This window comes from Myotis yumanensis, unplaced genomic scaffold (assembly GCF_028538775.1).
Source record: "Myotis yumanensis isolate MYYU_CA2020_CCGP unplaced genomic scaffold, mMyoYum1.0.hap1 SCAF_11, whole genome shotgun sequence".
In the NCBI taxonomy this organism is placed as follows: Eukaryota; Metazoa; Chordata; class Mammalia; order Chiroptera; family Vespertilionidae; genus Myotis; species Myotis yumanensis.
In genome coordinates, this window is record NW_027223762.1 from 35,756,000 (window position 1) to 35,779,846 (window position 23,847).

A 23,847-nucleotide genomic window follows, 5' to 3' on the forward strand; every position below is an offset into this window, starting at 1 on the left:
AAACACACAGTTTCACTCAGAATCCTTTATAAGTTAGTAAAAAACTAACTTATTCATTTTATTAAATCTTAATAGAGTACACATTCTTCTAATATTCTGTGCAGCAAAATGGGAAGTATGCGTAAACACTTCTACTCCACATCAGAGTACTACCATTGTAACCACAGAAAGCTTTTGCTTGTTTGAATTGTAAGTTGGTTAGGTGCCTGCATCCAAGAACACTATTTGAAAGAATGACTGACAAGCTATGGTTATATTGACTTGCTTATTTGGTAAATATTTTCTCAAAAAGGAACAAAATGAGCTTATCACTTCAAGGAAAACAACTGACAGTATTTTGTTGCCAATGATAAAATTAGAGCTTTCAAGCAAAAATTAGAATTTTTGAAAACTCCTATCTGCCACTTTAAGCTTAAGATCTTCCCAATTCTTAAAAGACGTTCCTGAAGAGATTTGTGATGAGATTAAGAAATGTAACCATTTTTAATGATATATAATGAAATGTTTCAACATTTGGAAGATTGTACAATTCAGGGAATAAGTATTTTCCAAATGGCCAATGGATGATGTTTCAAAATTATGCATAGATAAAAATTCATTTCAAAGTGCAAGATAGAGCAATGGATTTAGTATAACAGAGTTTGAAAAAAGTCATCAATATGGTTTCATATTTTACACAGCAACTAAACTTTAAGAAACTACCACTTATGAGTTGTAGTATCAAAGGAGAATATCCACAATTGCCTGAAAAGGCTTTTAAAATTACCCTTCCAGCTATACTAGTATATTTGTGTGCTGAATTTTCTTCATTTACTTCAAAAAAACAAGTCATAGCCCTGGCCGGCATGGCTCCGTTGGTTGGATGTCATCCAGTGCACCAAAATGTTGCCGTTCAATTCCTAGTCAGGACACATGCCTGGGTTTCGGGCTCAGTCCCCATTAGGAGGCAGACAGGAGGCAGCTGATGCATTATTTCTTTCTCTCCCTCTCCCTCCACCTTCTCTCTCTAAAAATCAATATAAATCGTTTTTAAAAAACACATTTTAACAGATTGAAAGTAGGAGATACGAGAATCTAGCTGTCTTCTATTAAGCCAAACATTAAAAAGATTTGTAAAAAATGTGGAATAGCACCATTCTTTTTACTATTTTTCTTTGGGAAATAGAGTTTTCATAGAGATATTAACATGTAAGGTTTGTTTTAAATAATATTTTAAATTTTTTTTTAATTTCTAACATAGTAAACATAGTAGATATATCCACATAAATAAAACTTTTTGGGAGTCCTCAATAATTTTTTTTAAAGAGCATAAAAAAAGTCCTAAAATGAAAAACTTCAAGAACGGCTGCTCTCTATCATCTCTGGCTGTATCCTTTGCCTTTGACTTTAATCGCAGGCCTGAGACTTTTAAGAGCTTTGTTTCTGATTTTGCCTTGGAAATGATCCAGATTCAGCCAGATATCCATTTGTGTAGGCCAGGGATCCTCAAACTTTTTAAACAGTCAGACCAGACCGTTGGAGGGCCGACTATAGTTTTAAAAAAAACTATGAACAAATTCCTATGCACACTGCACATATCTTATTTTGAAGTAAAAAAAAACAAAACGGGAACAAATACAGTATTTGTATTTGCATGTGGCCCGCGGGCCATAGTTTGAGGACCCCTGGTGTAGGCATTTTTTTAGAAGTTTCAGAGTTTTTGTATGTATGTATGTATGTATGTATTTAAATGAGAAAGCATATGTATGTTTTTTTAAATGTTTTGCCTGGCCGATGTGGCTCAGTGGTTGAGTGTCGATCAATGTTTTAATATATATGTTTTCATTGATTTTTTAGAGAGTGAGGATGGGAGAGGGAGTGAAAGAGAGAAACATCAATGTGAAAGAGAAACATCCATCAGCTGCCTCCTGCACGCTCCCATATTGGGGACAAAGGGGGCAATCCGGCATGTGCCCTAACTGTGAATTGAACTGGCGGCCATTTGGTGCATGGAACAATGCTCAACCACTGGCCAGACTTTGGTGAAGACCAGCTCATCTTTCAGCAGTCTAGCTTAAATGACACCTGTGAAGCATTTAAAAATTTTTATTTTTTATTTTTCAATTACAGTTGACATTCAGTATTATTTTATATTAATTTCAGGTGTACAGCATAGTAGTTAGACAATGATATACTTTGGAAAATAATCCTCCCCCCCAATATTTCAAGTACCCACCTGACACTGTACATAATTATTACAATATTATTGACTATACTAGAGGCCTGGTACACAAAATTCGTGCACTCGGGGTGGGGGGTCCCTCAGCCCAGCCTGCACCATCTCGCAGTCCGGGAGCCCTCGGGGGATGTCCGACTGACACGGAGGCAGGAGAGGCTCCAGCCACTGATGCTGCGCTCACCAGCCATGAGCCCGGCTTCCGGCTGAGCAGCACTCCCCCTGTTTAAGCACACTGACCACCAGGGGGCAGCTCCTGTATTGAGCATCTTCCCCCTGGTGGTCAGTGCACGTCATAGCGACCAGTTGTTCCACCATTCAGTCTATTTGCATATTAGCCTTTTATTATATAGGATTCCCTATGATGTGCTTTACATCCTGTGACTATTTTGTAACTACCAATTTGTATTTCTTAATCCCTTCATCTCGTTCACTGAGCTTCTGCCCATCAGTTTGGCAACCATCAGTTTGTTCCCTGTATCTATGAGTCTCTCTGTTTTGTTTGTTCATTTATTTTATTCTTTGGATGCCACATACAAGTTAAATCATATGGTATTTGTCTTTGTCTGACTTAATTCACTTAGCATAATACCCTCCAGATCTGTTTGTTGTCACAAATGGTAAGATTTCAGTCTTTTTTATGGCCGAGTAATATTCCATTGAGTATGTATGTAGCGCATCTTCTTCATCCACTCATCTACTGATGAGCACTTAGGTTGCTTCCATATCTTGGCTATTTTAAGTGGTGCTGCAATGAACATAGAGATGCACATATTTTGCGAATTAGTGTTTTGGATTTCTTTGGATAGATACCCAGAATTGCTGGGTCAGGGGTGGTTCTATTTTCAATTTTTTGAGGAACCTCCATAATGTTTTTTTTTAATAATATTTTTATATTTTTAAAATATATTTTTATTCATTTCTGAGAAGAATGGGGAAGGAGGGATAGATAGAAATATCAATGATGAGAGAGAATCATTGATCACCTGACTCCTTCACACCCCACACTGGGGATCAAGCCCATAACCCAGGCATGTGCCCTAACCAGGAATCGAACTGTGACCTCCTGATTCATAGGTTGATGTTCAACCACTGAGACATGCAGGCCAGACCATACTGTTTTCTATGGTGGTTGCACCAATATGCAGTCCCACCAACAATGCACAGGGTTCCCTTTTCTCTACATCCCTGTCAACACTTGTTTGTTGATTCATTGATGTTAACCATTCTGACAAGTGTGAGGTGATATCTCATTGTGGTTTTAATTTGCATTTCTGTGATTATTATGACATTGAGCATCTTTTCAAATGTCTACTGGTCATTCGTATGTCCTCTTTGGAGAAATATCTATTTAGGTTCTGTGCCTACTTTTAAATTGGAAGCAGGCATGAGAATGAATGCTCGTTAGCAGCCAGCCTATATGTCTGCTACAAAAATATTTTCATATTATTTTGTAGCTAAAAACAAAACCTGTGTTACCTATGTAAACTCTCAAAGCAATACACTTTAAGAACCTGAATTTTCTAACCTATTTTATTTTTTTAATATATTTTTATTTATTTCAGAGAGAAAGGGAGTGGGAGAGAGAGATAGAAATATAATGATGAGAGAGAATCATTAATTGGCTGCCTCCTGCACGCCCCCACTAGGGTTCAAGCCCACAACCTGGGCATGTGCCCTGAACAGGAATCGAACCGTGACCTCCTGGTTCATAGGTCGATGCTCAACCACTGAGCCATGCCAGTTGGGCTCTAACCTGTTTTAAAGTCCAAATAAAAATTATTAGTGGTGTTTTAACCATAACTAATTGACATTTGGGAATAGAAACTAAGTGAATATCAACAAAAATCTTTTGCATAATTGGTAGATGGGATTGAAAAATGAGTATCTTGATTGAGTAAGCATAGCCAGTGATGTACTTTTTGCATTTAGATTTATGTATCCTTGTGATATATCTTTTTCAGCTATGACAGACATTCAAATCAGGTATCAACATACACACTTTAGAATTATACCTTTAAGTTATTAAACCAACATCTTAAAAAATCATTAAGCCTTTTCTATCACCTTGTTCTTTTTTATAATGAGGAAAATTGGTTTTTATACTATAAGTAAGTTAAATAAAATGTTTTCATTGCTAACTTTTTTTTTTAAACTTTCGCTTGTGGTATATGTTTTATAATATACAGCAGTATATGTGTATAATCTCTATATGTAACAGCCTAAGTGACTGAATGACCGAACGACTGGTCACTATGACGCCCACTGACAACCAGGGGACAGACACTCAATGCACAGGATCAGGCTCTCTTCTGTCTAGATCGGGCCTGTGGGGATTGGGCCAAAACCAGCTATCCGACATCCCCCGAGGGGTCCCGGATTGCGAGAGCGTGCAGGCCAGGCCAAGGGACCCCGCTGGTACACGAATCTGTGCATCGGGCCTCTAGTATATAAATAAATGTTTACCTATGATAATATGTCTCTATTTTCCATCCCCCTGATACTGGCATGCAATAAAGGTAGGAGACACAAGCCTGCATAATATTACTGGAATATACATTTCTTTTTTCCACAGACTTTGTATCCAAGTATTCAGTGTGCGAATGTCTTTAAAAAAAAAAATTCTCACCATCTCCAGCTGTGATCCATTCAGCTACTCTGACTACTTTGCAGCAGTAATAGGCATTTCCAGTTGTGTTTGAACATTACATCTAATTGAGATCATAATAGTTTAGTGATTATGGTTCTCCTGAGAAGCATATAGGACTTCAAATTCATTTAATTTTTTAAAAATCTTTTTGTTAACTCACATTATGATCCTGTTGGAATCCATTTATTAAATAACTATGCTTAAACAGTTGATAGCATCTGTAACTTCTTCTTTCTGGGGGTTTTTTCTTGTGATTTTCAGTGGAATTTTTCAGTCATATAAATGCAAAAAGTACATCCTTTACAATTAATACTTGTGTGCCCATTGTTCAGTTTAAGATAAAACAAGTATAATTGAAGCTTCCTGTGTAACCATAGTTAATTTTTAAAGCACAATTTTTAAAAGATTTTTTTAAATATATATTTTATTGATTTTTTACAGAGAGGAAGGGAGAGGGGATAGAGAGTTAGAAACCTCAATGAGAGAGAAACATCGATCAGCTGGGATGTGCCCACAACCAAGGTACAGGCCCTTGACTGGAATCGAACCTGGGACTCTTCAGTCTGCAGGCCGACACTCTATCCACTGAGCCAAACCGGTTAGGGCTTAAAGCACATTTTAAATTAAATAATATAATTTCATTTTAAATTTGAAATTCTGTGGTAAATTCTAATAGTAAGAATAGTGGATGGATAATGATACCTGGTGGAAGTATTATTCTATCTGTGCTTATGGTCAGTGGTAATTATCTCAGTTCTTTTCTATTGATAAGAGATATTAAATTTAGATGATCACAGAGCCTGGAGCTGACTTCCACTGCTTGGTACATTTTCTGGTGAGAAGGGAAGAATGGCGGGATTCTGTCTTACTTCAAATGGTAAACGATGTCTGCATTCTCCCATCTGGAAATTCACCACCTGTACTTCCATATTGACATTCCTCCATAATCACATCTTCACATTTGTTTTTGGCTACATCTATTGTGATGGCATGACAGAAAAAACTTCTGTCTTAAGATCAGTTACAATAACATTTTCAAAAACAAATAACCAAATAATCAGTATGTTCAATGATGGTAAGAGATTAGCCAGATGATGTTTTTAAAAGGCTCTTCTTACTAGTGAATCTATAAAAATGATCAATTATTATATCTCATATTGATGTTTTGCTGATTTTTCACCAAGAACAACAAAAGTCTTTGGAGTTACTCCAGAGTTTTAAATGCATAAATCAGAAACAAAAAGAAAAAAGACTGCCGTTTAATGTTTTGAATCCCCCAAGATGTAGTTAACGCCCACTCGGGGCATGCTTAGACTTGGTTGGTAATTACAATTGAGCTGTAAAATATTTTGACAGTTTCCAACTGTTGTGTACTTGTTAGTCATTTGGTGGCAAATGCAATTGATGAGGTTTTTTTGGTGGGACACGTTTAATTAAGAATCTTTCAATTAAGTAGTATGGCACACTAAGCATTAATACAAAGTTTTGCTGCTATAAGCTACTTTTACTTTTTACCCAAAGCAGTAAATATGTTTCGTTAATAACACTATAGGGTAGTGAAGCTTGCCATGCTTTTATGCCTCTCCTTTTCTTCACAAGCTTTTACTTGTCATATAGTAAAGCATAACCACCCAGTACTTAATTTGTAGCTGGAACATTATGTATGATTTTCCTAGGTAAATGAATTCATGGCAAATAAATCAAATGGCTTATAATAATTACAGGACTAAAAAAGAGAGATTGGATAAATTTTTGTTGCATGTTTTTATTCTCTTTTTATAACAACAAAGCTCCTAATAATAAGCTAATTTGGGCAACATGACAATTCCTAGAAAGAGTCAAACCTTTGAAATCAAGGCATGTTGCCTATATAGATTGAAGAGTGTAACTAAATCATTTTTAAATCTCTGTTAAGTTTAACTATGGCTATTGGGTAAATCATTTTCAATATTATATAGAGCTAAATGATAATGGAAAAAGTTTAAGCCTTAATGTATCCAAGAATAAAACAGTAAAAAATCTCATAATCAAATCACTTGAAAAAACTATTATTTAAAGGTTATAATTGTTTCCTTGGAAATCTTCAAATATTTTATTCTTTCTATTTTATTGATATTAGTTTTGATTAGTAAACCAGCAATATAATAAAGATTCTTAGCAAAAAAGAAAAAGGAGAGAGAGAGAGAGAACTCATGGATATGGACAATGGACAACAGTGTGGTGATTGCAGGGTGGGGGTGGAGGTGGAGGAGGATATAGAGGAGATAAATAGTGATGGAAAAATAAAATAATAATAACAAGGATTCTTAGGAAAAAATGTTCTGTGAATTTAATTCATTAGTTCTTTAATTTTTCTAAGTTTTCCTGAAAAAACATATTAATATGATCTGTAAAAATAAAACCAAATGTCGTGCTGAATTAATTTGTACTGAATCAGTTTAGGCTTTATTTTGAAATGTGTAATCAATCTTCCCAAATTATCAATGTTGGGAAATGCATTAAATAAACCATCTTTATTTGCTTTTATAATCTATATATTCAGTAAGCAAAAGTGCTGAAATGAGGTCAGAGAAAGGACAGGAATAAGCTGCTAATTACTGGCTCAAATTAGAGAATAAGGTAATTAAGAATATTCATCAAACTGTTTATACTTTAAGAGGGTGAATTTTGTTCTATGTAAATTATACTTTTATAAATCTGCCTCTTAAAAATCTAAAAAATTTTTTAAACTTGAGAATGAAAGCTCAAGTCAGCATCCTAATATTATAAAATTATATTGCTAATTTAGTCAAGAATTGCCCTAGCCGGTTTGGCTCAGTGGATAGAGCATCAGCCTTCAGACTGAAGAGTAGGTTTGATTCCAGTCAAGGGCACATGCCCGGCTTTTAGGCTCAATCCTCAGTAGGGGGCGTGTAGGAGGCAGCCAATCAATGAATCTCATCATTGATGTTTCTATCTCTCCCTCTCCCTTTCTCTCTGAAATCAATAAAAATATATTTATTTTTTAAAAAAAGAATTGCATCTATAATTGAATATAATTTACCCGGTCCAGTAAAGGCCAAAGTTTGCATTAAGCCTGGATAAATAATGTTAGTATTTCCTTCAATACTATATTAATATGTGAGTTATTATATTCTCTTGAGTTACTAATATATAAATTAAATGTATCTCTTGGAAATATCTTAAAATATATACTTTCCCAATGGTTAACATTGCTAGGTCAGGATTTCTCTTCTATTTATGTTTTAGGTAGTCTGTATGTGTATTTTTAAAAATTCACTATGGTACAGTGGGGCCTTGACTTACGAGTTTAATTTGTTCCGAGACCGAGCTCATTAAGGAGCCCGTTAACTCAAATTACTCTGTCAACTCAATGCAAAAAATCAGCCGAGAGACACGCTGGTATCTCAAAAAACTCGTTGGTTGGGACACTTGTAAGTCAAGGCCCCACTGTATTACCATTTAAAAAGTGTTTCTTTTATAAGATCCTTATTGCTATAATTTGACCTCACACAAATTTTGATTATAATCTTTTTTAAAGATTGTTTTTGAAATTCAGGTTATATGCATTCAGAGAAGAGGAATCTTTTCTTTTTAATTGATTTTAGAGAGGGGGGGAGGGAGAAACATTGATTTTGTTGTTCCACTTATTCATACATTTATTGGTTATTTTTTGTATGTTCCCTGACTGGAGATCAAACCTGAAATCTTTAGAGCAGGGGTTCTCAAACTACGGCCCGCGGGCCACATGCAAATACAAATATTGTATTTGTTCTCGTTTTGTTTTTTTACTTCAAAATAAGATATGTGCAGTGTGCATGGGAATTTGTTCATAGTTTTTTTTTAAACTATAGTCCAGCCCTCCAACGGTCTGAGGGACAGTGAACTGGCCCCCTGTTTAAAAAGTTTGAGGTCCCCTGCTTTTAGAGTATAGGGCCAACACTCTAATCAACGGAACTACCTGGCCAGGGCTTTGAGGAATCTTATAATTAAATTCGTTCATTAAAGTAAATGCCTACCATTTATTTTTACTAATTTATAAGTTGGTAACATATCTAACACTTAAGTTAAATTAATTTCAATAATATTTAGTTATAGGAAAATAGATTTGCTCTGAATATTAAAAAGATACACATGCCATTTACATGGATTTTAGTTTTCTCTTTTGTTTACTTTTTCTAATATTAAGAATAAAAGAAGAAGTACTGAATGAGATAACATACTGGTTAAGACCTTCTTGGCATTTTACCTATATAATTTTACTTAGATAGTAATATTAAATATTGTGAATGTATCCATCTTCCCTAGATACTTAATAGATTTTACGTAACCATGATAAAACTGCAAACAGAATATTTCTTGAGATAGTATTAAAATGATTCCAAAATTACTTAGAAAAAAGTTAATGTTTAAGGCTAATTTTTTAAAAACATTTTAAAAAGAGATGATGGTGAATGACATTTGATTATCCCTACAAGATATTAATGCACATTATAAAATAGCAATGTACTCCAGTTTTGGCCTCAGACAAAGCAGCCGTTATGATATTGATTTCTAAGAAAAACCAGATTTCCATTTATTAACTCCTTTTTAAGGAGGGAGTGATGGTGGCCAAGAGGATGTTCACATGCCTGAACACCCCAAGCTGACAGACAAGAACATGCCTAATCTTCAAGTAATGAAGGCCATACAGTTTCTCAGATTATGAGGCATGAAGGAACAGTTTGCCTGGAGACATTTCTACTGTGACTTCTCAGAAAGGGCATCCAGTATCTCTGTGATCACTTCCACCTGCTCCCGGAGATGCTGCGTGCCACTTTGCACCACAGCTAACGTGAGACTAGCAGGGAGTGAGCATCCTGCAAGACTCACGTGAGGGGAAGCTGACTGAGACACATACAGAAGGAGTGCTGTGCCCCCTGGTGCCAACAAGAAAGCTCAGGCCAGGCCTGGGTCAGCAACCAAATTCCAGTTTAGAAGCAAATTTGTTTATGGGTGTGGTCAACCACCTCAGTAAAGTTGAGGGGATTATTTTGTGTTAAATAAACTTGTGGACAGAAATTAAAAAAAAAAAAAAAATAGCAATGTACTGCCCTGGCAGGTGTGCTCAGTGGTTAGAGCATGTCGGCCTGTGCCCCGAAGGGTCAAAGGTTCGATTCCCAATCAAGGGCACTTAACTGGGTTACAGGTTCAATCTCCAGCCTGGTCAGGAGTCGTACTGGAGGCAACCAATAGATGTGTGTCTCTCACATCGATGTTTCTCTCTCTCTCTTTCTCACCCATCCTCCCTCCCTTCCACTCTCTCTGAAAATCAATGGGGGAAAATTCCTCTGGTGAGGATTAACAAAATAAATAGCAATTGTACTGCTAAAAAGAGCAGGTTACTGAAGCAGAATGTCTAGCCCAGAGATACCATGATATCATTCAGACATGCATATACACTTACATAATAATTTAATATACAATAAAGAAAGCATCACAGAAATGCTATTCAGAAAATGATATTAGGCTAATAATTCGGAACCTCGATTCATGCCATTCACCAAAATGTATTCTAGAGAGAGGAAAGTGTTAAAACATTAAATTAAAAAATATATATTTTAAAAAGAAGAAAACATACTATTTACCAAATCTCTGGAGAGAAAATAACTTTCTGAAACCAAAGAAGCAAAGATACCAGGAAAAATAAAAAGTTGACAAGTTGGACTATATAAGAATTAAAATGACTGACAATAAAAATGATAGGTAAGGAAAATTTCCATGAATAGAAAACCAGCCTAAATGTTATTTATATATCATTAAAGAAAATATTAAGTGAGAGGGTTAGGGCTCAAACCAAGATCTTACTCCAAAGTCTGTGTATGCTCTGAACCACAATTCTGTGTCCTTTTCTTATGCTATATATCCTTTTGAACATAGCTTCTCCCTCATAACAGTCTGTATATGGTTTAGTTACTAAATTTACAGGAGAATTAAGCTTATTATTTTCATTTTTTATAGAAAAATCTGCCATAAAAAGAAATTACATGGGTAAAATATATGTGATTTTAAGGGCAGCAACTCTTCCCTGTACTATGGATTAATAATTGTTAGATTATATAAGATACAGGTAATGTCACTGAAAAGCCACAAGAATGTCCAGGCAAATAAGAATATTTTTGGCAAAATTGCATAGCAGAACAAAATGACTAAAATAGAGATAGATATAACTCTCCTAATAAGCTAGGATTGGCCTATTCACATGTTCTTGCAAATGGGTTAAATGTTGATGAAAAAGAGTAGGAGCTTTCTGGTAAAACAAATCAGTATATGTAAAAAAAAAAACAAAAAAAAACCAGATTTAGAATATAAGCATGCTATATCTTAAAATCCATTCCCTCTTGAGTTTCTTTTTCTGTGTATTTATTTTCTTTGTAGTCTCACACTCCTGACTTACCCATCTACTGCTGTTTGTTGTTTGTTTTTTAAGGATATCATAATCCCTATATTTTAACCTAATAATTGGAAATAATTTGCGTTTTTGTTTTGGTTTTTTTTGTTTATAGTAATTCTAAAATGTCTACATTCTTTTTTAGAAAGTGACTGACCCCAAAGGATTTTTACAAAGGAGTCATTGTAAAATTATATAATGTTAGGGCTCACAGTCTTTCATCTCAATTTAAGAAAAGAAAATCCACCAGAGAACTACTTTGCAAGTTAAAGGCAGTCAGACTTTTCATAAGTCTTTTATTCCTCCTATTCAACTGACTTGAGACAATATGTGACTATTTTATGAATTCAAACTGTATTGATAAGATTAACACATGTATTTTGCATGTGTGTTAAATAAGCTTTCAAGTAGACATAAATAAAATGCATCAGGTGTGGGGGATTTGTTCTATTTGTAAGGTAATCAAGTAGCCTGTTAATGTTTCATGGATGCTGGATGAAGACATAAAACTCCTGAGTCAGAGACAAAGGACTTTATTACTCACAGCATGAGCATTGGCATGTTTTTGTTGGTTCCTTTGTGACTAAGTTCCATAGGGATCACATGAAGGGTCAAATGCATGCTGCACACACAGTGGGATTGTATCACAGCTAAAGAACGTTGCACTTGGGGGAATCCCCACTTTTATAGCAATCATTAAACAAGCCTGTTCTTTGTCCCAGAGGGAGATGCTACCTCGTGCTTAAAGGCTGCTTGCTTTTCTGTAAAGAATGACCTGATAAAGAGCAGTCAGGACTTTTCATTTTTGGACAAGCCAGCAAAATTCAGAGGAGGCAGTAGAGATGGGCAGAGGAATGTCTCCCAGTACTCTGATATAATATATTTTGTTCTGTTGTTTTTTTAGCAACAGTGCTCTTTTTGCTATTACTACCTATATAATAATCATTGGGCCTGAAATTTCACTAACTCTACCACTCCTTGATTTATACCTACAGATGTAAGTTTTAAAGAAATAATTGTATCTAAAGGCTGCTAGTCCAAGTGGGGAATTTATATGGTCAAAACACTCTGTTATAGAATGGATTTTTTCTTTTTTTTTTTTGTCATTTTTATACGCATGGAATCAATCATACACTATTCATTTGTTTTCCTAACAAACTTATTATTATAGTGTTTACTTTCATTAGTGACTTGGCAAGGCCCCCTATAAGGAAACATCATGGGTTTAAATACTAGTATGCCCTGCAAACAACCTTGTATTGTTCAGTATTCTCCATCTCTTCAACCTCTTTATTCTTTATTAGTGACACAATAAGGAGACTCTTACTGAAATTGGTGCTTTAGTTTAGGTTCTAACATTTAAACTTCAGCTATCAATTAGTCTTATCATTTTGCTTTTATACACTCAAAGCTGATATTGGTTGATATAGGGATACTCATTCCTATACCTACATTTGTGCATTGTCTACAACAGTGACTCTGAAATCTTTTTGTCTCAGAACTCCCTGATACTCTTAAAAGTTATTGAGGGGAAAAAAGAAAAAAAAAGTTATCGAGAAGATAGAGAATTTTAGGAAGATTGTGGAGTAAGAAACACCAGAAATCCATCTCCTTATCTAGACAATTGAAATGACAGAATTTGTCTGATCTGTTTTGGAACTCTGGAGTCTGTTGAAACCTTTGGAACTCAGGGGAAGGGTTAGACTTTGATTAATTTCAGCTCCTTAGCTCAACAATGGCTACTTGTCTCCCACCTCCCAGCCCCATTATAGGCAGCTATGCACATATTCCTAGAGCAAGCACATAGCTTGCAGGAACCAGGGTGGGCAATAAGGACCCTAGTCCTCAATATATCAGAGATCTGTGTTCTGATTGTTGATTGTAGCTTCTGCTGACAAAAGTTGTTATAAACACACACACACACACACACCTTTGTTTCAGGTCTTTCCTCAGACTAAAGCATGTTCTATGGGACTTAAAGGGCTGGTGCTTTCCCCTACTTTATTTTCCTCTTTTCCTCTTTGGAGAGCCAGACTTTAAAAACAAGTACATTCAAAATCAACTGCACACACAGGAGAAATTAGACAATTACCACACATAGCCAGAGAAAGACACAGGGCCAGAAAAGACTTGAGAAGACCTTAAGTTTATACTCAAGCTAATCCATGGAGATGGCCTAAAACAATTAAACAAACAAACTAATAATAATCCCATAAATCCTGAGGAAGTTATCATTCTACATCCAATTACCACATTATTACATTCAGATATCCAGTTTTGAACAAGAAAACCAAAAGGGAAAGTATAGCTTACTTATAGGGAAAAAATTAACCAACAGAAACTGTCCCTGAGAAAGACCACATGTTGCACCTACTAGGCAAATACTTTAAAACAAATGTCTTAAAGATGCTCAAAGAATTAAAGGAAGATGTGAAAAAAAAGATATATGAATAAAATGGAAATACCAATAAAGAGAAAACCCAAAAGGACACAAAAATAAATTCTAGAGCTGAAATACACAAAAACTGAAATTAATAATTCACTAGAGGGATTCAAAGGCAGGTTTGAGCAAGCAGAACAATCAGTGAACCTGAATATAGAACAATGGAAATTATAGCATCTAAAGAACAGGAAGGAAAAATAATAGGGAACAGAACCTAAGGGACCTGTGGGAAAGTGGATCAATATACTAGTATACATTATGGGAATCCTGGAAGGGGATGAGAGAAATGGGCATAGTGATTATTTGAAGGAATAATGGCTGAAAACTTCCCAAGTTTGAGGAAAGATACGATTATAAACACCAAGAAAATCACCTATTCAAATAGGAAGAACTCAAAGAGATCTACACCAATACACATTCTAAGCAAACTGTTGAAAGACAAAGAGAATCTTGAAATCAGCAAGAGAGAAGTGATTTGTCAAATGCAAGAGGATCCTCAATGAGATTAACAGTAGATTTCTCATCAGATACTTTGAAGGATACAAGGCAGTGGGTCAGTATATTCAAAGTACAATAACAAAATCCTGTATCTGGCAAAATTGTTTTTCAAAGGTGAGGGAAAAATTAAGGCATTCTCAAATACACAGAAGCTGAGGGAGTTTGTTTTAAGTCCTGTAGGACATTAGATAGTAAATTGAAGCCATATGAAGAAATAAAAGTCTCAGTAAAGATAAAAAACATGGTTAATTGCAAAAGCTACCATTATTATAACACAACTAGAGGCCCGGTGCATGAAATTCATGCACTGGGGTGGGCGGGGGGTCCCCCAGCCCTGCCTGCCCCCTCTCATAGTCCGGGAGCCCTCAGGGGATGTCCTACTGACGGCTCCCCTTGGGAAGCCGCAGTCTGGCCTCACTCTGCAGGAGGTGACCGGGCTGATCAGGAGAAGGCGCCACCCCCATCACCCTGCTGCTGCTGCCACTGCCGGCTGCCACAGCCACCAAGGTGTTTTCATCAACATGGACTCCAGTCCCTTCACCATGAAAAAAATGACAACTTTCTTTAGGCATTTTCAAGATATCTCTTTCATAGGATATGACATTTCTTTTTTTTTTTATCCTCACATGAGGATATTTTTCCATTGATTTTTAGAGCGTGTGGAAGAGAGAGGGAAAGACAGAAAGAAACATCAATGTGAGAGTGGCACTTCAATTGGTTGCCTCCTGCATGAGCCCTGACCTGGGCCCCGGCCAGGGAGGAGCCTGCAACATAGGTACATGCCCTTGATCAGAATCGAACCTGGACCCTGTGGTCGACAGGCCAAGGCTTTATCCACTGAGCCAAACCGGCTAGGGCAGGATATGACATTTCTTAGCCCCTCCAGCAGCGGACCTTTGTTTTTTCCTCCAGGAGTGAGGTGGAAAAACCCTACATCACCTTCTTGGATTCTTATTACCCAAGTTACCAAGAATATTACCAGTGGCATACAGGGAGCTTAGCCAGTGAGCGGTCAGAAAAGGTGTTTCCTCTGCAGCTCACACGCAGAGGCCCCCCTGTGTGTGTCCACTGGGGGTGTGCTCCGAGCTGCACCGTGGTCGCTGAGAGGAGGTCCCTAGCCCTGTGTGTGTCCACTGCACCGGTCGTGACTATTAAGGCTTGGAGCCGGTCGTGACTGTTAAGGCATCCCGGATAAATTTGCGTTATATATATATATATATATATATATATATATATATTTTGTTTGTTTGTTTTGTTTTGTTTTCTCCACAATGTAAGAGACTACTAAATTTAAAATATATATATATTGATCTAAAATATAGTATTATTGTAACTTTGGTTTACACATTAGGTTTTAAAGACTTAGTCCAAACCAAGAATAGAAAATTTATTAATAATGTTAAGAATTAATTGTATATTGGAATAGCAGTGTGTGAATATGTTGGGTTCAAAAGAAAGATCCTAATTTAACAACCTAATATTACAACATAAGGAACTAGAAAAAGAACAAACTAAACTTGCCTGGCTGGTGTGGCTTAGTGGTTTAGCATCAACCTATGAACCAGAAGGTCACAGTTCGATTCCCCAAGGTTGCAGGCTCTATCCCCAGTGGGGGACGTGCAGGAGGCAGCAGATCAAAGATTCTATCTCTTTTTCTCCTTTCCTCTCTGAAATCAATAAAAATTTATTTTTTTAAAAAAGAACAAACTAAACTCAAAACTAGCAGAGGAAGGAATAATAAATATTAGAGCAAAGATAAAGTAGAGAATAGAAAAACAATAGAACAAATGGTGCTGTAATAGCTAGACATTCACATGTATAAATATGAATCTAGACACAGACCTTACAACCATCACAAAAATTAATATCAAAATAGATCATAGACCTAAATGTAAAACACAAAACTATAAAACTAGAAGACAACATAGGAGAAAACATAGACTACTTTGGGTATATATATGTTTTATTGGTTTAAGAGGGAGGTTGTGGGCTCGATCCCCAGTGTGGGGGGCATGCAGGAGGCAGCTAATCAATGATTCCTTGTCATCATTGATGTTTCTTTCTCTCCCTCTCTGTTCCTCTCTGAAATCAATAATAAAAATATATTTTAAAAAGAAAAGATAATTTTAATAGATATTTCAAATAATTTGGAGTTATCTTTTTTTAATACTACACCAAAACTCACAAATGGTAGTTTAAGTTATTTGCAGTGTGGAAACTGAAATAGTGCATTGGTCTGTCTTGCATTTTCAAATGGATATTTTATTGATGCATAATTTTAGAACTTCATGTATTGTTTCTTTGTAAAACATTGATTTTCCCAACTCTTGAAGATCTTCTAAATGTTGTCACATTTGATTACACAATGTAAAAAGCAACATTTGTTAATATTGCCACCAGTCTTTTCACACAAGTCCTTAAGTCCATCCTTTTCCTCACTTCTGTTGTATGTGAGCCTATTTCTACTCTCTATTCTACATAAGTATTAGATATGTTTGGTTTTATTTCTGGTATCATATTTTATATTATGCTTTTTAATTTAAAAACATTTTAACACTCAGTTCTATATTCTCTATTTTTTTATATTCAATTCTTCTGATATGGGAAGTTTAACTGTTGATTTATTTACTACACGTCCCCATATATTGCTTTTCAGTATTACACATCTTCTAGTTTATGCTGAAAAAAGGTACTTTTCGGTTTCTCATTATCCTTGTTACCTTTAAGTAATTTTTAAATTGAATTGGGGAACCGCCATTTTTATTTCATCATTTTAAAACCAGCTATTCCAGTATTCTTCTTAAAGTCCTTTTGCTGTGAAACGTAATGTGAAGTGTGAAATATATACAAAAAGTACATAAGACTTAATACACAGCTTAACAAATTATATTAAGTGAATATCTATTTAAACACCATAAGAGTTAAATCTTTGCAAAAGCTCCAGAAGCTATCTGCTTTTGTGCCCCTTATCCTAAACTCTTTCCTCTTTCCTAGAGATAATCACTGTCATAATTTTATTGAAATCACTTTGTTCTTTGCTTCATAGTTTTAAGTATAAATCCTTAAGCAATATGCTTTAGTTTAGCTGGTTTCTCATTTTCTTTTTTTATTGAATGTATTGGGGTGACACTGGTTAACAAACTTACACGGGTTTCAGGTGCACAATTCTACAACACATTGTCTTTTCACTATGTTGTGTGTTCACCACCCAAATCAAGTCTCCATCCATCACCATTTATCCCCCCTATAGCCTCTTTCACCTACCTCCCTTGACCCCTCCTCCCTCCACTCCCGAAATCACCACACTGTTGTCTGTGTCCGTGACTTTTTTTGCTCTCTCTTTGCTCAATCCCTCCACCCTCCTTCACCCAGCCTGACCCCACTCCCCACTCCCCAACAGCTGTCAGCCTGCTCTCTGAGTCTGTCACTGTTTTGCTTGCTAGTTCTTTTTGTTCTTTTGATTCCACATATGAGTGAAATCATATGGTACTTGTTTTTCTCTGACTGACTTATTTCACTAGCGTAAAGCTCTCCAGGTCCATCCATGCTGTTGAAAAGGGTAAGATTTCCTTCTTTTTTACAGCTGAGTAGTATTCCATGAACACTCGGGTTGCTTCCAAACTTTAGCTATTGTAAATAGTGTTGCATTGAACATAGAGGTGCATGTATTCTTTCCAATTAGTATTTCAGGTTTCTTTGGATAAATTGCCCGAAGTGGAATCACTGGGTCATAAGGCAGTTGGTTCCATTTTTAACTTCCACAGTGGCTGCACCAGTCTGCATTCCCACCAACAGTGCACAAGGCAAAAGAAAGATTATAAAAACATTTCAACAACAGGATCAAAATTGCTCATGAATTAACTAATAAGAGTGATAGTTGAAGGAATTCAAAGCTGATTTTGAGACTAAAAGACTAGACAATTGGGACAATAGCTGTATCATTTGCAAACATAATAAAAATGAAGCAGGTTGTAAGGAAAGATTATAATTATGGTTTTGCACATATTGAGTTTGAATTTTATATGGGAGGAAGAACAGCCAGCTGGAAATGTCAACTTGAGATAGATTGAACTATAAATGTATATTTGGGAATCATCTGCATGGAAGTGATAGTTGCAATCCTGGGAGTGAATCAGCTCAAAGTGAGGGGAGAGAAAACTATTTAAAGCAATACCTAGAGGAATATGTGCTTGTATCAGTGGAGGAAGAGGAGACAGCAAAAGAGAAAGCAACTGCCCTGGCCAGATGGCTCTGTTGGTTGGAGCATCATACTGTACACCAAAAGGTTGTGGGTGTGATTCCCAGTCAGGGCACATACCTAGGTTACAGGTTCCATCTCTGATTGGGGTACGTACTGGAGGCAACCAATTGGCTTTTCTCTCTCTCTCTCTCTCTCTCTCTCTCTCTCTCTCTCTCAAATCTATACATATTTTAAAAAGAGAGAGAAAGCAACTATAATCAGAGGAGTAGAGCAAAAAAATGTAATTGAAATTTCTTGCAACTATTAAAATGTAGGAAATTTTGTAATAAGTTATTTGACTTGATTTTTTTTAAAAAGAGCCTGTTGTTATTGTTAGTAAGAATAACTAGGTGACCTTACTTTCTTTAATATATAATATGCTGTGTTAACAGAAATAATATATTAAGGTGAACTATATCAGAACATAGACCCGTTAAGTGAAACAGTGGCCTCAAGTCCTATTTCTTCTCTACTGTCACCACTTCAAATTGGCTCTGTAATCATGGTTGACATTTAACTAGTTCTCAGTTAAATGGAGATCAGTGAAATTTCGTCTATACAGTGGCTTGATTGAGAGAGAACTGGTAGGATCATCTGACTGAGCAGACTGATCATTCTAATCATAAAGTTATAGTTAGAATAGCTTTTATAAATTTCCTCTTTCTCTGTGCATAAAAAGGACAACTATAATATCTGTGCCTTACTTTCCCAATATGTTAAATGGAGATGCCTTCTCATATATTTTGTCATTGCAAAAATACAAGAAATAAGTTTTAAAGAATTGTTCCAACATTTGAAAGTTTGGTTCTATGCTTAATGGCCAGATTTTTATGTCTTCCTCTCACCAGAAATAGTTGCATTGCCAAAAATTCCAAGTGCCCCATTTTGCACATAGAATATCAAGATCACCTTATAGTTAAAGCTTTGTTTACAGAATTTTTTCTTTATTTTGGAGAAATTAATGTCTTTAAACATTTCCAAAACACTCAAATATCGGAATTCAAGCGCTAATAATGCATTGGTGGCAGTAATAATAATTGCAGTTAACATTTACTGAATAGTTACTATGTGTCATCCATTGGGCTAAGTGTTTTTGCATGAATTTATTGATTTAGCAGTATTTACTGAGTGCCTACTATGTGCCAGGAACTGTTCTGGACACTTGGGATCAATTAATAAACAAAAACTAAAATCACTGCTATCGTAGCCCTTTTATTTATGAGGATGGTCAGGTAATTAGCATCTATACCAGCCGTGGGCAAACTACGGCCCGCGGGCCAGATCCAGCCCGTTTGAAATGAATAAAACTAAAAAAATAAAGACCATACCCTTTTATGTAATGATGTTTACTTTGAATTTATATTAGTTCACACAAACACTCCATCCATGCTTTTGTTCTGGCCCTCCGGTCCAGTTTAAGAACCCATTGTGGCCCTTGAGTCAAAAAGTTTGCCCACCCCTGATCTATACTAATAAAAGGGTAATATGCTAATTAGACCAGACATCTTCTAGACGTCCTTCCAGACATCCTTCTGGACAAAGCCACGGCGATGGGGGCCAAGGGAGAGGCAGTTAGGGGCGATCAGGCCAGCAGGGGAGAGCAGTTGGGGAGATCAGGCTGGCAAGGGAGAGCAGTTAGGGGCGATTAGGCCAGCAGGGGAGAGCAGTTAGGGAGATCAGGCCAGCAGGGGAGAGCAGTTAGGGGCAATCAGGCAGGCAGGCAGGTGAGCAGTTAGGAGCTAGTGGTCCTGGATTGTGAGAGGGATGTCCAGCTGCCAGTCATCCCCCTAGGGGTCCAGGATTGGAGAGGCTGCAGGCCGGCTGAGAGACCCATCCCCCATGTATGAATTTTGTGCACCAGGCCTCTAGTTAACAATAAGCATATTTTGGAAATAACCAAAATAAAGTGTATGGACCATAAGAAGATAATAAGCTACGGGAAAAAAATAGAGCAAGGTAAGGGGAGTCAGGAGAGCCTAGTTGGGTTTGGGTGATGGAGATGGGTTGTGGTATTAATTAGGGTGGTCAAATGGAGATGGGTTGCATTGGAGTTAACCATGCAGATATCTAAGAGGAGAGCATCGAGGCAAATGGAACAATCTGTGCAAACGCAATAAGATGGGACCATGTCTGGGGTATGCTGGATGGGATCAGGGAGAAGTAGATCTTGTCACTACAACAACACTATGAGTACCATTACAATCCCCATTTTATAGATGAGGGAACTGAGACAAAGAAGTGGAACAACCTGCCACATTTACTGCAAATTCAGGAGCCAGCAATAGCAAGAAGGTTTCAAACTGACTTACCTGCTTAGTTCTTTATTATTATTATTATTATTATATTGCTTAAAGTATTACAAAGGGTATTACATATGTGTCCTTTTTTTTTCCCCGCCCTTGACAATCCCCTGGCCTCCCCTACCCCCCACTGTCTTATGTCCATTGGTTATGCTTATATGCATGCATACAAGTCCTTTGGTTGATCTCTTACCCCCCTCCCTCCTGCCCCCCAACCCTCCCTGGCCTTCCCGCTGCAGTTTGACAATCAGTTTGAGGCAGCTCTGCGTCTGTATCTATTATTGTTCATAAGTTTATAATGGTCTTTATTATCCATGAATGAGTGAGATCATGTGGTATTTTTTCTTCATTGACTGGCTTATTTCACTTAGCATAATGCTCTCCAGTTCCATCCATGCCGTTGCAAATAGTAAGAGTTCCTTCTTTTTTACAGCAGCATGGTATGCAAAATATAAGATGAAAGGTCAGTAGTTGTGAAGTAGATGACTTCATTGAAAAATGGCTGTACTTCAATTTTCTACAATTTCTAGTGCTTGTGATTTCATCAAAGTTTCTTCAATACATATGACTTATTTTTATTGTGAGATGTTTTAATATAAGGGTTTGGTATTAGGGTAAGTCCAAAGTTTAGTTTAGTTCTTTCAGTCTTTTCATATTGAGCCTTTCTTAGAAACAGGATATATTCCAAATCATAATGACATGGTATGTTTTCATTAATTTTTAAGTACAGAAAAACACTCTCAGCCGTTCTTAACCTGTGGGTCACGACCCCTTTGGCAGCCGAACGACCCTTTCACAAGGGTTGCCTAAGACCATCCTGCATATCAGATATTTACATTACGATTCATAACAGTAGCAACATTACAGTTATGAAGTAGCAACGAAATAATTTTATGGTTGGGTCACAACATGAGGAACTGTATTTAAAGGGCCAGAAGGTTGAGAACCACTGCTAGATTGTAATATGATGATGACATATGTACATTACTTATGTACATGCTACTGATGATTAGAATGAATCAGTGTAATGATAGTTGCAGGTTAGTGGCCCATCTACATGCTACCCATACTTGGAATAAATCAATGCTTTAAAACAATAATTCGATACAGAAAAATATTTTATTCTGTTTTTAAAAATTAAATTTATTGACATAACACTGGTTAATAACATCATATAAATTTCAGGTGTATGACATTATAATTTGGTACATTATACTCTATTGTGTGCTCACCATCCAAAGTCTAGTTTCCTTCCATTACCACATATCTGATCTCCTTTACCCAGTTTGTCCTCCCTCCACCTACTTCCCTACGGTAACCACCATTCTGTTGTCTATATCTATTAGTTTGTAATTTCATTTGTTATTTTTTGTTTTATATTCCACACTAGAGGCCCGGTGCACAAAAATTTGTGCACTTGGGGGGGGGGGGGTCCCCCATCCCGGCCTGTGCCCTCTCACAGTCTGGGACCCCTCGGGAGATAACGACCTGCTGGCTTAGGCCTGCTCCTGGGTGGCAGAGGGCAGGCCCAATCCCTAGGTGCAGCCCCTGGTCAGGCTCAGAGCAGGGCCGATTGGGGAGTTGGGGCGCCGCCCCGTCATGCACAGAGCAGGGCGGATCGGGAGGTTGCAATGCCACCCTCAGTCACGCTCAGGATAGACTGATCGGGGGGTTGGGGCACCACCCCCTGTTACACTCAAGGCAGGGTCAATGGGGAGGTTGCGGCGCCACCCCCTGTCACGCACAGAGCAGGGCCGATCAGGGGGTTGGGGCGCTGCCCCCTGTCACTCACAGAGCAGGGTCAATCAGGGGGTTGGGGCGCTGCCCCCTGTCACTCACAGAGCAGGGCCCATCAGGGGGTTGAGGAGCTCCTCGCTGTCACTCACAGAGTAGGGCCGATAGGGGAGCTGGGACACCGCCCCCTGTCACACACAGAGCAGGGCGGATCGAGGGGTTGGGGCGATGCACCCTGTCACACTCAGGGCAGGGCCAATGGGGAGGTTATGGCTCTACCCTGTCACACACAGAGCAAGGCCCGTGGAGGGGGATTGGGGCGCCACCCTCTATTACCCACAGAACAGGGCCGATCAGGGGATTGGGGCGCCACCACTGTCACACTCAGGGCAGGGCCGATGGAGAGGTTATGGTTCTACCCTGTCACACACAGAGCAGGGCCCGTGGGGGTGGGGGGTTGGGGCGCCTCACCCTGTCACACACAGAGCAGGTCCGATCAGGGGGTTGGTGCACTGCACCCTGTCACACACAGAGCCGCAGGGCAATCGGGGGATTGGGGAGCTCCCCCCCATCAGGCACAGAGCAGGGCTGATCAGGAGGTTTGGGCGCTGCCCCCTGTCACGCTGATCCCGGTGCCGGGAGGCATATTACCCTTTTACTATATAGAATAGAGGCCTGGTGCATGGGTGGGGGCTGGCTGGTTTGCCCTGAAGGGTGTCCTGGATCAGGGTGGGGGTCCCCACTGGGGTGCCTGGCCAGGCTGGCTGAGGGGCTGAGGGCTGTTTTCCCGCTGGCAGTTGACTAAAAGCTCCCAACTGCTCCTTGTTTTCTTTTTTTTTTTTTATTCTGGGCCAGCTTTAGCTCTGAGGCCTCGCTGCTGAAAACATGGATACAATGTTGCGGTCCGGGGCTGACTGAAAGCTTCTTATTTGTTTAGCTTCTTATTTGCAACATAGTAATAGTTGCTTAGAGTTGCAGTTGAGAGGCCGGCAAGTGAGGCGGGGAACGTTGGAGTCTGCAGTTCCTGGAGGAAGCAAGTCTCCCTGCTCACTTCAGTGCATGGCTGCCGGCCGCCATCTTGGCTGACAGTTAATTTGCATAAGGATACGCTGATTAGCCAATGGGAAGGGTAGCGGTCGTACGCCAATTACCATGTTTCTCTTTTATTAGTGTAGATCATGCAGTTTTTGTTCTTTTCTATCTGACTTATTTCACCTAGCATAATACTTTCAAGATCCATCCATGTTGTCCTGAATGGCAATATTTCATCTTCTTTTATGGCTAAATAGTATTCTGCATATTTATCAAATCATCTGTGGAGGGACACTTAGGTTGTT

At 37.9% G+C, this 23,847-nt stretch overlaps 1 protein-coding gene and 1 pseudogene across 8 annotated transcripts in view; both read left to right on the top strand.

The window, feature by feature from the left end:
- Positions 1 to 23,847, top strand: part of EHBP1 (EH domain binding protein 1) — a 310,727-nt gene that overhangs the window by 157,777 nt on the left and 129,103 nt on the right. The window lies entirely within an intron of this gene.
- LOC139019939 (small ribosomal subunit protein eS10-like) lies at positions 9,210 to 11,296 on the top strand (annotated as a pseudogene).